This window comes from Neolamprologus multifasciatus, chromosome 9 (genome assembly GCF_963576455.1).
Source record: "Neolamprologus multifasciatus chromosome 9, fNeoMul1.2, whole genome shotgun sequence".
NCBI lineage: Eukaryota > Metazoa > Chordata > Actinopteri > Cichliformes > Cichlidae > Neolamprologus > Neolamprologus multifasciatus.
Genome location: NC_140447.1, coordinates 26,837,545 through 26,850,050, shown reverse-complemented (window position 1 = coordinate 26,850,050; position 12,506 = coordinate 26,837,545).

The following is a 12,506-nucleotide window of genomic DNA, read 5'->3' as shown; positions in this document are numbered from 1 at the left end:
TATAATAGCTAACATTTCCCACATTGCCACAGAGTCACCAAGAGTATAATCGTATAACACTTGTTACGCTTGAGCACATATTGGTCAAAGGTATTAAAGATTGAGAGAAGTTCTAGCAGCAAAAGTGTTAGTCAGATCCAGTGAGGAGGCTGAGGTAATTCCTTGGATGGACTCATTCAGTTAAATCGGTCTGGGAGGGAAACGTGTTTCTGCCACTGAGTTACTTCACTAATCAAATCAGAGTCAGTGATTTCAAAGTGGAGGATAGTCAGTGCTTACCAAATCATTATGGTCAATAAACTATGGGTATATTTAGCATGCATCTACATAACATCCTCTCTCTCACCCCTTCTTTTCACTCACTCTATGATTTTGTCTCTCAGTGCTTGGCTAATTTTGCACTTGGATGTAACTTGGTCTCACAGGAGAATGCTCCTGTTTTGCATAATCTGGTGTCTAGAGCTACAATTGTAGTACAGCTGCAGTCAGACTCAACCCCCAGAGTGATGCGGTGCAAATGAAGTGTCCACCGATCCCACGGCCATTTAAATGCAATGAACTCTTTCACCAGATCACTGTACATGAGAGAGAAGACTGAGTACAATCACTCACAAACTGAATGAAGGTGACTGCCAATAATGAAAAATGCATGTTCACAGTTGAAGATAAATATGGTAAACTATTATGATACACCTTCCAGGAACGCACTGTGCATCATTTATATGCCATTAGGCTAAACGGAAAAAAAAGCCAATTCAGCATTCTGACTCAACAGCAAACTGCAGTCTATAGATTTTTGAAGTGCACAGTACAGTGGAACTGGCAAAAGTCTTTAAGTCAAAGGGTTAAAGCAGAAATCAGTAAGTTAAGGAGGAGCACATAGCTGTCAGTTGACCTCTATACCTGCTGGCTGCTTTTGCTTTGACCCAGGATCGATCCTGAGCTGGCCAGTTAACTCTCGGTCTCTCGGTCTCACTCCACTCTGCTGCTCCCACAAAAGTGAGGTGATGTGTAAGGACAATCCCCGACTTTAACCAGTCTTTGGAAAGCATTCAACCCTGCACACAGTGGAGATTTTATCAGACTAGTGTGTCAGAAATGCAGCATTCTTTCTTTCGAGTATGATAGAGACAAATTTTAACAACACATGTATTAGCAGTAATGTTAGGTTGGAACTTGAAATCTGTTCTATTTTGGTAGTTTGGTATATTTGTGTGTGTGTGTTTATTTGGTGCATATTTTGTAGCTTAACTGTTCGAAGGATTTCTTCTCTGCAATTCCCCATAACTACAACCTGAATTAATGAAAAGCAAACGAACAATGAAAACAAAAATGCTCATTCGCAGTTCTCAGTGGGGTGAAAACCTCCCCTCTCATGTAGTATTTAAGGAATATGCATGCAAGTGTTGTTAAACCAGCATTTTAAAGAAAAGCAAATTCACACAGAGAATCCAATTCTCCCAGTTTTACAATACCAGCTGTTTCAATTCTTTCATCCAACGTGAATGCCTAAAGCACAACAAATGGTAGAATAAACAAAGTTAACATTTCTGCTCCTTTATTTATTCATATTTCAGTTTTATGCCCTCGCATTATCCATTTGTCTGGAAGTATTCAGCCATTTGCCAGCCAGAAACAGCTGCTCAAATAGCAGGTACCAAATGATCTATTGTATTTGCTCTCATACCCTCCACAGATTTGCATAACTAAAAGTATAGACCTGTGATACTATAACGTTATGAAACGGCCTTGGATTTTGGAAAACACATTTACAGCATTCACTATTTGCCAAGACGGTTGCTAAGATTGATGCCACTGTAATTATTGTGCATTTAATATAAACCTGCAGCTAGGAGAGTGCTTAGTATAAAGCCTTAAAACACAGGGAAACACTGGTCAGTGGCAAAATCTTCCTTACAGCATTTCTGAGTATGTGAATGACGTCATTACAATCTGTTTCTTTTTAAGGGGGGACAATCTCAACCACAACTTCATCCAGAGATTTAGTTAAATTCATGTGGTCACTTGATTAGCCAGGGTATATAGTAGCTGCATGGATACAAAGTCTGTGACTTCAGCTAAAGGTTAAAAGGCTGAAATCCTTGCATACTACTTTCTCTGATATTATTTCAAGATGCTAACTGCTGCCACTATTATACGTCTAACATGTTGTTTTCTAGTTTTAAAAATTTTTCACAAAAGATGACACATTTGCTAAGCTGTGTGAAAGTTGATGCTAACCAGATAGCTCTGTCCCAAAAGGTTGATTCTGTTCACTGTTCATGACTCAATCAAGAGATTTCTTCAGTCTCTGCTGACTGGAGGTTTGAAGTACATTTGAATTTGTGACATCAGTTCCTTGATCATTCATATGCAAACTGTCATGACCATTGATCACACAGATAGCTCTGTCCTGTGTCATCTTGTGTTTTCTTACATGCAGATGTGGTCACCGTTGTAGTGGCTCTTAGTGTCATGCAGCTTCCTCTTCATATAGTTTGTTTTTGGGTTGTTTTTTTTTTACTGGAACTTCATTATCTTGGACTGCAGCCAGTGATACGGATACATTTACAGCTGTAGCATACAAAAAAACCAAAAACAAAACCTCAGTAAATCTGAAATTTAAACCTGGAAACCACAGACATGCCTGCTGTTTGCAGTAATGGGGAAATACACTTTTGTCTGAGCAGGTAATTTCTAATAAATTTAGTTTTGGAAGGGTCAATAAACCTTAAAGAAATAGCCTGATGTCATCAGTCCACTGACCACTGTTTTGAATGGTAGTAGTAGTAGTGTTTTGAACACGCACCGTTTTCATTTATATATTTTGAATTAATCTTAATTACACATGAATGGCATCTGTTCTGGTGCTTTTGTCAGTTCTAATACTAATGACTGGGATAGTTAACTGTTGTTATAGTAACAGTGTTGTTCTCTAATATATACTCAGATGTACTACCCTATTATAAAGATTAAGGTTACAATGTTACAATTTGAACAAAAGCTTCATTTTGTATAATTTATGTTCCAATATGGAGGCAACATTATCATTAATGGACATTAAACACATTTCACTGACCAGTAAATTATTACTTAGTAAGATATTAAAGAGACTGTAAGGAGTAACTGTCATATGAAGGAATATAAATGGTAGCGTTGACATCAAAGACTTATTTATGTCCAACAACAGACTGTGAGCTAAAATGAGATGAACCATCTGCATAGCGCTGACAAAAAAAGTTGTCACTTCTGTAATGATGAAAGGAAAACCTGACAAAGGATACAGCAAAGAAATAGCCACACTGTATTTTTAAAAGGCAAAAATAAATAAATGAATGAATAAATATAGATATACTTTTAAAACATCGAGTCACTGGGGTCATTGCATAAACCTGAGAAGCAGATATTGTGCTGTTGAGACGCTGAAAGACACTGAACCTAGCTATCAATCATTCATTTCTTGTGGCCTCCTCTGGAGAGGGAAAACACAAACAACATCCTGAGTCGAACATTGAGCTTTACTGATCATTTCACTGTATGTTTCAATCTTTTGTGCGGCTGATATAAAGAGGCATTCACAACAGGCAGTTTACTTGGAAATGTTCAAAGGCAAGCCCCCAGTTGGTTTATGTGTTATATTACATTAATAACACCTCTGTCCTGTGGGTGGTAGAGGCTTGACAGCGTTCTAGTCCCAGGTTGTCCAGCCCCAGCTGCTCCTGTGTTGACTGAATGACTCAGCAGGAGGAAGTCAAACAGCAGGAGTTATGACTATTACCATGAGCCAAACAAAGTTGGGTGACATACCTAATTCTTAACTAACTTGTTTTTTCCTTCCTTAAATGCCTGCCACAATTTATTTCATAAAACAAACAAACAAAAGAAGCAGTATAACCCATGCATTCTCAGTATATTTAAACAAGCTATGAAAAACTGTCCGTAATACTTTCAAGTCAAAACTCACTTGTACAACGACTGTTGTATAACAAGTAAAAAAGTTAAGTGTGTTTTATATAAAGTATAGAGTATACAGACGTAGCAATCTTTCTAAAATCATGCACTATAATTAAGAAAGTTTATTTTTCACAATGAATAGGTTTTGCAGGTCCACTATTTTTATCACATTGATTTTTTCTTTCATTACAGTACACCTGCCACAATACATGCAAGGTGAGTTGTCAGATCATGAAAACAGACATTGCAAAGTAAAACCCAGGATGTCAGCGGGATAGCAGCTCATCCACCTCAAAGTCCGTCACAAGTCAAAAGGCCATCACCCATTAGGTGGCTCATTAGTCCTTCAGGTGGATGAACTAAAACCTGAATTTTTGTTTTGCAAATATCACAGCGTTTGCACACTAAACTGAAAACCGTGCATACATTTCACTCAAAGAGCTACAGTTTTCAGTGGATACCAGAATGTTTGTGTACTTTATTTAAGTACTTTCACTACAAGCATTTGAGTATTTGGGCTGATACAGAAACGTGACCGTGGTGTTGGGTTTAAATGATTAACCTATAAGCAGTGTTGGGGAGTAACGGAATACATGTACCGCCGTTACGTATTTAAAATACAAAATATGAGTAACTGTATTCCGTTACAGTTACCGTTTAAAAAGGTGGTATTTAGAATACAGTTACTTTGTTGAAATTAATGGATTACACAGAGGTACTTCCCTGTTTTATATTGTGGCGGGTCAGGACTGTTTGGGTTTTGTTTGACAGCTACGTTCTGTTGTTCCAGGCGGCAGCGTTGCGGTTGCCATGGTTACAGGGTGACGCTCTCTCTCTCTGCGTGTTTCCTGGGTGAGAGAGGCCTTTTTGTTGTTGTGCTAAGCTAATAGGCAGAATGCTACAGGCATAGCTCTAAAGAATGTAGCATCATAGGCAGTGTAGTCCGTGCTGCAGGGAGAATGGACTGCCATACACGTTATGTGTCTGTGAGCGAGGGAGGGAGAAAAAGGAAAAGTACGAGCTGTCATCGAGCAAAAACGGGAGCTGGAAGCATGTAAATATAATAATAACCACTGCAGCCAAGAAGAGTGCCTGACGAGCCCAGTTGTAAGTAAGCTATTAAGACTCGACTGTACGCTTTGTTCTTGTTTTCCTCCAAACAATAAGTTCCGTTGGAGCAGCCTTTCAACGCCTCTCTCTGTCTCTCGCTGGCAGAGTTGACCCAGACAACAAAGTAAAGCTAGTTTTCGGCTACGAGCCCCACACGGACCCCGCTGTATTAGTCAGAGGTCCCTTTACTACGGTTCGGAGCCGCGGACCTTCAGTAACAGTAATAAATCACAGCAATAGTACATTCACGTAGTTGTAAACAGCATGATAATATATTAAGTAATCCAAAACACCTAACAATTACGTATGGTTGGACATTTAAAGAGAGACTTATGTTTAATGTACTGTAAGAACATCCTATTGTTCGAACAAAAAAACTCCTCGAGAGATCAGCCATGCTGTTGGTAATTACAAACATTAATCTCGTTTTATCCGTCTTCTTACTAATCAGTTTGTCAAAGTCAGCCAGGATTTTCATTCCAGATAGAGCCTTGCCTCAAGTATAACATTTTTTTTCTGTTTACACTTCTTCTTGGCTTACAGGATCTTACCGGAGGCAACGCAGAAGAAGAGACTGCCAAGTTTAGAGGGGATTGGCAACATGTGACACTATCCATGCGAATGAGAGTCATAGTTGTTGAGACACTGCTTAATTTTAGCTTTTCTGGCACCTACCCCTTTTACAACAGTGCCAAAAGGTGGCATGATGAGGCACAAACTTACAACACTTCATCAATATAACTGATTAGTAAACAGTTGGGTCAGGATGCAGTTCAAGCTCTGGGAACATAGCCAAAGTATAATGGGTTTGGTTAATTTTCTGAAAGTTATTTTGAAGCAAAAACACACAGGCGATGAATATTAACTTGTTCCGACGTCCTACTGTGCGATCATATCCTCTGCTTTCTTTGAGCCAAGACATTGTGTAAAAGTTATATTTGCTCCATTGTCATGTTGCTTTGCTTTTTTGTGTTTGTTTTCCTGTTCTGTATCGCACACAATGGGAAGTTGGCATCTCGCTGTATTTTAATGTACTGTTACATCTAAATTTAATTCAATAAAATGCAAAATGTGTCCATATGTCTGCTGTTCTTTTCTTCCTAAGTGTTGACATTTTGTTGTGTTTTCCTTATTGTGTCAATACATTTCATCATCTTTTTTGTCCTCATACAATAGTTTTTATTTCATTTAATTTTATTTAGTTTAACAAAAATAAGATAATCACAGGTCAATAAATTTACCCCGCACTATATTTAATATTTGGATATTTTTAATATGTTTGATTTTTCTTTTTTCTTTTTTTTAAAATTATTTTTGTTTTTAATTCAGTTCAAGTTGAAAAGTGTTGTCTGGTGGACACCAAGGTGTTTCCAAGCCAGGCAAAAGATGGAATCTCTCCTGTCTCCTTTGTCCTGGATCTGCCCACCTGCCGTCTCCCTGCAGGTTATACCCAAAACACCTCACCTAGGAGGCACCCAGGAGGCATCCTGATCAGTTTCCACCTCAGCTGGCTCTTTTTGATGTGGAGGAGCATCAGCTCTACTCTGAGCCCCTCAGGAATGTCTGATCTTCTCACTCATCTCTAAGGCTAAACTCAGACACCCAGAAGCTCATTTCTGGCACTTCTATGCAGACATCTTTAGGTCACCACCTGGTGCTAGCAGCTATAAGTGAGGTTATCAATGCAAATAAACTAGTGTCTTATTTCATTTTTCTAATAATCCTATTTTATTTTATTTTTATATTAATAATCAATGAAATTGATACTACAATTCAAATATAACAGTTTGTTGTTTGGGTTCAGCCAAGTCACAGTCATGTTCACATCCCAAGTCTCCATAAATACACAAACAACAGCTTCCTTGTGATTTTGTGCAAATGTGCCCAGATTTGGTCATTCTGGTCTACATATGTAACCATGTCCAAAGTATGCTATCAATGAATCCATCACTGCTTCCACTGCTTACATTTTAATTTATTCGTTATGTAATATTTTTAGTTAAAAAAAGGGAAATGAAAGGTTAAACTTTTGTATTCTGCAAACCAATGGCAAAGAGTAGAAGTAACCAAAACAGCAATAACTAAACCTCTGTGACAAGAACAAGAAAAATTAAACAAATTTTTTATTTAGTCGGCAGTCCCATCTATGCAGTCTATTTTTTTGATGTGTGTCTCTCAAGGACACACATTGAACACTGAGCGTTTGACCTTCTAGTGATTAAAAAAATCAAACATCTCTGCTGCCTTGTTTCTATGTTACCTTCAAGATGAGTTTTCATTTAAACAGTACATTTACATAATATTATAGCACTATCTAAGGAGACAGGAGCTGTTTTTCAATAGGCTTCTAAAAGTTTGGAAATCCTTTTGCTACCAGAGGAGTTGCCCCTTCTGGCCATTAAAAAAGAAACAGTTTAAGGCATTTCTCATTTTTTTTCTTTAGACAGATATTGTGAATTAATGTTTTATACTGTTTATTCTCCTGTATAACCTTCAACAATCACTCTGAAAAACACCCACTCCTTAACCCTATAATGCCCTTTGTACCTTATCTGATACATGAGTTTCTGAGACCTCTCTATCTCATCAACATGATCAATACTTGCCATAATTTTAAAATGTTATGGACAAATTAACATTGCTGCTAACAAAAAGTTCCCAAAAATGCCCAATGTATCAAATGCCATACAAAACATAAAACACACAAAAATATGTCATGCACAGCATGATAGAGCAAAAAGTATAGTTTATTTTGTTATAAGGGTTATTAAACATCTCAGTTCCAAAAAATCTGAATTTTCTGGCTATTTTTTGATGGGTTGGTTCTTACAGGATTAAATAAACAAAGAAATTATTTCCCTATTGATGGCTTGAGAACAATGAACTTTAAAAAAAAAATCACAAAAACGTATACTGCATGCTGTCGTGATTTCATTTTTAACAAGTGTGCACTAAAGAAGAGGAAATGAATCTTCCGGAGAATTACTGATGTACTGTAGCTCTCCATAGTTTTAACCATACTATTTACTTAATCGAATGCAAGGCTGTTATCATTTTAGTGCGATACTTCAATAAGAATATTTTTTAACATCATTGTACAACATCAAACTTCATCTGCTCAACCCCTCTATATTTTTGCTGCATATCAGAAGCAGCATCAGCTACTGTGCAAGGAAAGCGGGCAGAGATAAGAGGAATTGGTGGCAAGTAACAGAGAAATGAAAGATATGTGACACTAGAAGAGCTTCTATAAATGAGTTACTGCAGAGCTGATCTTAGTCCTACTGCGGTAGCTTTTTGTGAAAGACCGTGTACAAAATGTTGCTGTAACTGTCACATGCTAGGAGGGGAGGCGCACGCCCTGGCTTATTTACAGGTATTACAACTGATCTTTAGACGGGGCTTTTACTTTTATTCGTGAAATATGCTTTGGGGCCATTTCCAGGATATTTTCTGTCAGAAGAGGTTGAGACGACTGATTAGATTCATGACCTAGATGACTGTAAACATGTTCCCATGTGTACCTGTGAAGCATAATGCTGTGCAAAACTTTTAGACACTGTTAATATTCCTATACTTATGCTCATTCTGCCATATGACCAGGGCAATAAGATAAAGTAACAGACTATCTTCAGCCACAAGGAGAACACAGAGTCCAGAGTCCAGATGGTTGAGCCCCACAGAGACGTGATCTCAAAATCATGGTCTCAGTCTGAGATTACAGGAAGAGACAGAAGACAGTAAGAACTCCAAAATCTAAAGAAGAGCAGTTGAAAATTGAGCAAACTAGCAGAAAATGACCTTGAAAAACTTTGTGCCGGTCTATCAAGAGCAGCTGGTATTGTTTAAAGACATAATGTGTATGCACTCTCCTTTTTTCTCCTCCTTTTTTCAGCACTTTGCAAAGTATCATAAGGCCTTGATAAGTAGAAACTATTTGTGGCATGGTTTAAAAAAAGTGGAAGAATGACCCAAATGCAGAACACCAGGAAACAGGATAAAAAATAAATAAATAATAAAAGGCATATGATGGAGAAACAGACAATGGGGAAACAGTCCAGATGAGGAACAGGCAGAAGTCCAATAAACATTCCAAATCCAGATAGTAAACAGTGATTCCATGCACGTTAACTCAATGTTATACTGTCAACCTAAATTTCATTGAATCAACATTGAATTCTGGCATTGGTACTTGATCATTTTTGCACGCTCAGTATTATTGAAATGATGTGGATGTAACTACTAAAGATCAAGAGGACATAAGTGAAATTTGACCTGATGTTAAACAGATTACTTAGAATAATGTTATGATAAAAACTATTAAACACTAGGCTCTAACATATTAAAGACAGCAGATAAACATTTCTTTACTGATGTGAAGTTATGTAATTTATTAAATAAAAATTACTTTAAACTCATCCTACCTAACATAATGACATTTTTTAATGACATTTTTGAAGTGTCTTAATAATGACAATGGTGACTGTCACACATCTACAATATGTACCACTGTCGTGAGTGTTCAACAATATATATGAAATATATTTGGTTAAAATACATTTGGCGCAATTTAAATACTAGAAAATACGTGAATACCTGATGTATTCATAGAGGAGATCTCTGGGGTGCACTAATGTCGCAGTAATACAGGATTGTCTCGCGGTCAACCATAAATCCATAATTTTAAATATCATCTCCAGTCAACTATAACAACAAGATCTGGTCCTCCCCGACCATCTCCCTCAAGATCAAACTGCGCTTGCCTAATTCGATTGTGATCCCAACCGCCACTTATGCCAGCGAGACTTGGAAGGTGTCGGCCTGCATCAACACCAAGCCCGACGTCTTTCAGCAGCGATGTCTTCGCCGGATTCTGAAGATCCACTACACCGACCACATCATCAACGAGGAGGTCCTGCGAAGGAGTGGCACAGTCAAACTTCCCAACATCGTTGCACACCAAAGACTCCGACTGGCCGGCCATATCCTCTCTGTGGATGACGCACAGATTCCAAAAACAGCGATGCGCTGGCAACCCCTGGGCGTTAAAAGACCAGGAGGACATCCCCGCAACACCTGGTGAAGGTCATTCCATCAAGACCTAAAGACATCGAATATATCATTGGAAGAAACTGAAGCCCGGGCACAAGATCGAGCCTGGTGGCGTTCGTTTGCCGCCCGATATGCCACATAAGGCATGGGAGGATGTAAGTCTAAGGCAACTATAAATCAGTGACTATTGAACTGACGGGGTGGGAGGGAATGGAATAGCCAAAGTGATAATAGGTTTAATTTCCTCGTCAACTATAAATCCATGACTTTTCAACATCTTTGCTGTTGCCTGGTCAATCATAAATAAGTCATCATTATAACAGGACGACATCGGATCAATGCTGTTCCAATGTCATTACTGTTACACTGTCAATTTTATCAGTATTTTAACATTGATTCAACATTTATTTGGAATTGAGATTTCAATCTTAATGTCATCTTGCTATCTGGGAAGGTCATTGCTGAGAAATGACTAAACACAAGGAGAGAAAAAAAACCAAAATGCTTGGAACTCAAGACAACAACAGCTAGAAAAAGTCTACAAGTAGCACAAGGGGAGCACGTCAAAGTGTAACGCAGGATGTGTATATCCTGAGGAGACTGATTGACCACAGGTGTGGTATAGGAAAGGGTAGGAAACTGTAATTAAGTCGAAAAACATGAAGTGATTAAAGAGAACCTCCAGAGATCCAAATTTCTTGAATCATTTTTTCAATAGTACAACAAGTATAAATATTCTGGACTCTAAATATGCAAATAGCATTGACAGATATTTAGTACTAGACAGAGTGAGAAAAATTTCACTGAGTGAAATGACAACATAAGGCATGTTGCAAAGCTCTTTTTGTGGTGATTTCATGAGCACTTGTTCACACAATCAATATAAGTCTCCTATATAATTAGGTTTGTGCTGTTTTATACTGATTACATTAGATGATAACAGCCTGCTGAGCCCTGTAGTAGGCAGAGGAGTGTGCCTACTGACGATAATTGTGGGGCTGAAAGCAACTGAATCAGGTGAGCAGACAATTACAAGTTTCAAATGGCTGAAATCACTTCAAGAGGCTATTTGGTTAGCATTTCTGTTAATACTGTTAAATAAATTTGATGCTGGATTTTCAGGTCTTTTTTTCTTTTTTTTTGAATTGAGCGGGCCACAGTGCACACGTCTATCCCATTTGTATGAGAGCTGTCTGCTGTCTGACAGGAGCCAATACTCAGAGTGTTGAATGTCCTTAAAGGGGGGCATAAATCCTATTGAGAGCAACAAATAACTTGAGTTGCATAGTCACAAAAGTGACTTTTACTAACCTTCCTTTCCTTTTGCATTGTACACCAAATTTTAAGGCTTTTCAGAGTTTTTGAACTCTCATGCAGTGTAATTTGTTCTGTTCCATTTTAAATTTGGTTTGGGACATTTGAGTAAATTAACTTTCTAAAAAGGACACACCTAAATCCATAGTCCATCATTTACTTCCCATTCAACACAGTTCTGCAAGAAATTGTCGCAGATTTGTCAGGTATTCTCTTCAGAGCAATAGATCTAGTGTTTAAATCCTGACCCAGGCCTGAAAACCTGTACTTTCCACAGATAGCTACCCTTTGAAAGTCTATTAGAAGCCAACATCAGGGACAAACCCTATAGAGAAAATCAATTAAAGCAACCAGCTTATCTAATTAGAGATGCTTTGCTACAAGATGAAAAACCACAATAAGCAGTGGCCTTGATGGATACAAAGACTAGTAGCCAAGACCAAGGCAGCATGGAGGGCAGTTAGCCAACTGTCCAAACTGCAGAAATATGTGATAAACAAAGGGGTTCCTAGGGAATACGACGAGCTGTACGTACCTGGGGCCTTAGAAACTGCCAAGCAACTCACCAACCAACTGGCCAACTTATGCACTGCCTGGATTGACTGCAAGACTAACAACTTTGTTAGTACTTTTCCCAACTCTAAGCAACTACAACCAATTTTAGGATACCCCAGGTGCTGAATCCAAATTTGACCTCTTCCCTACTAATTTTACTGTTTATAGGCAAAGTCATCCTCTTCCACTTAACTAATTCAAGGTGAGTTTTATTAGTAATAGAGTTTAAACTGAAATAACGTTTTTATAGCAATCTGCTAAAATTGTGTTTAATTATTACATTAATATAGCACATGGTTCAGTTAGCTGTAGTGGAAGATTTACCCAGACCAAGTGACATCAACATAAGAAAGAAGGAACAGATAATTCACAAATCCCAAGGGCGAGAGACGAGCTAGAGAAGACGTGGAGAGTAAAAGCAATGGTGGTCTCCTTGGTAATCAGAGCATTCGGGGCAGTGACCCGCCAAACTGGATGAGCGGCTCCGGCACATTCCAGGAACAACGATGGAAATCTCTGTC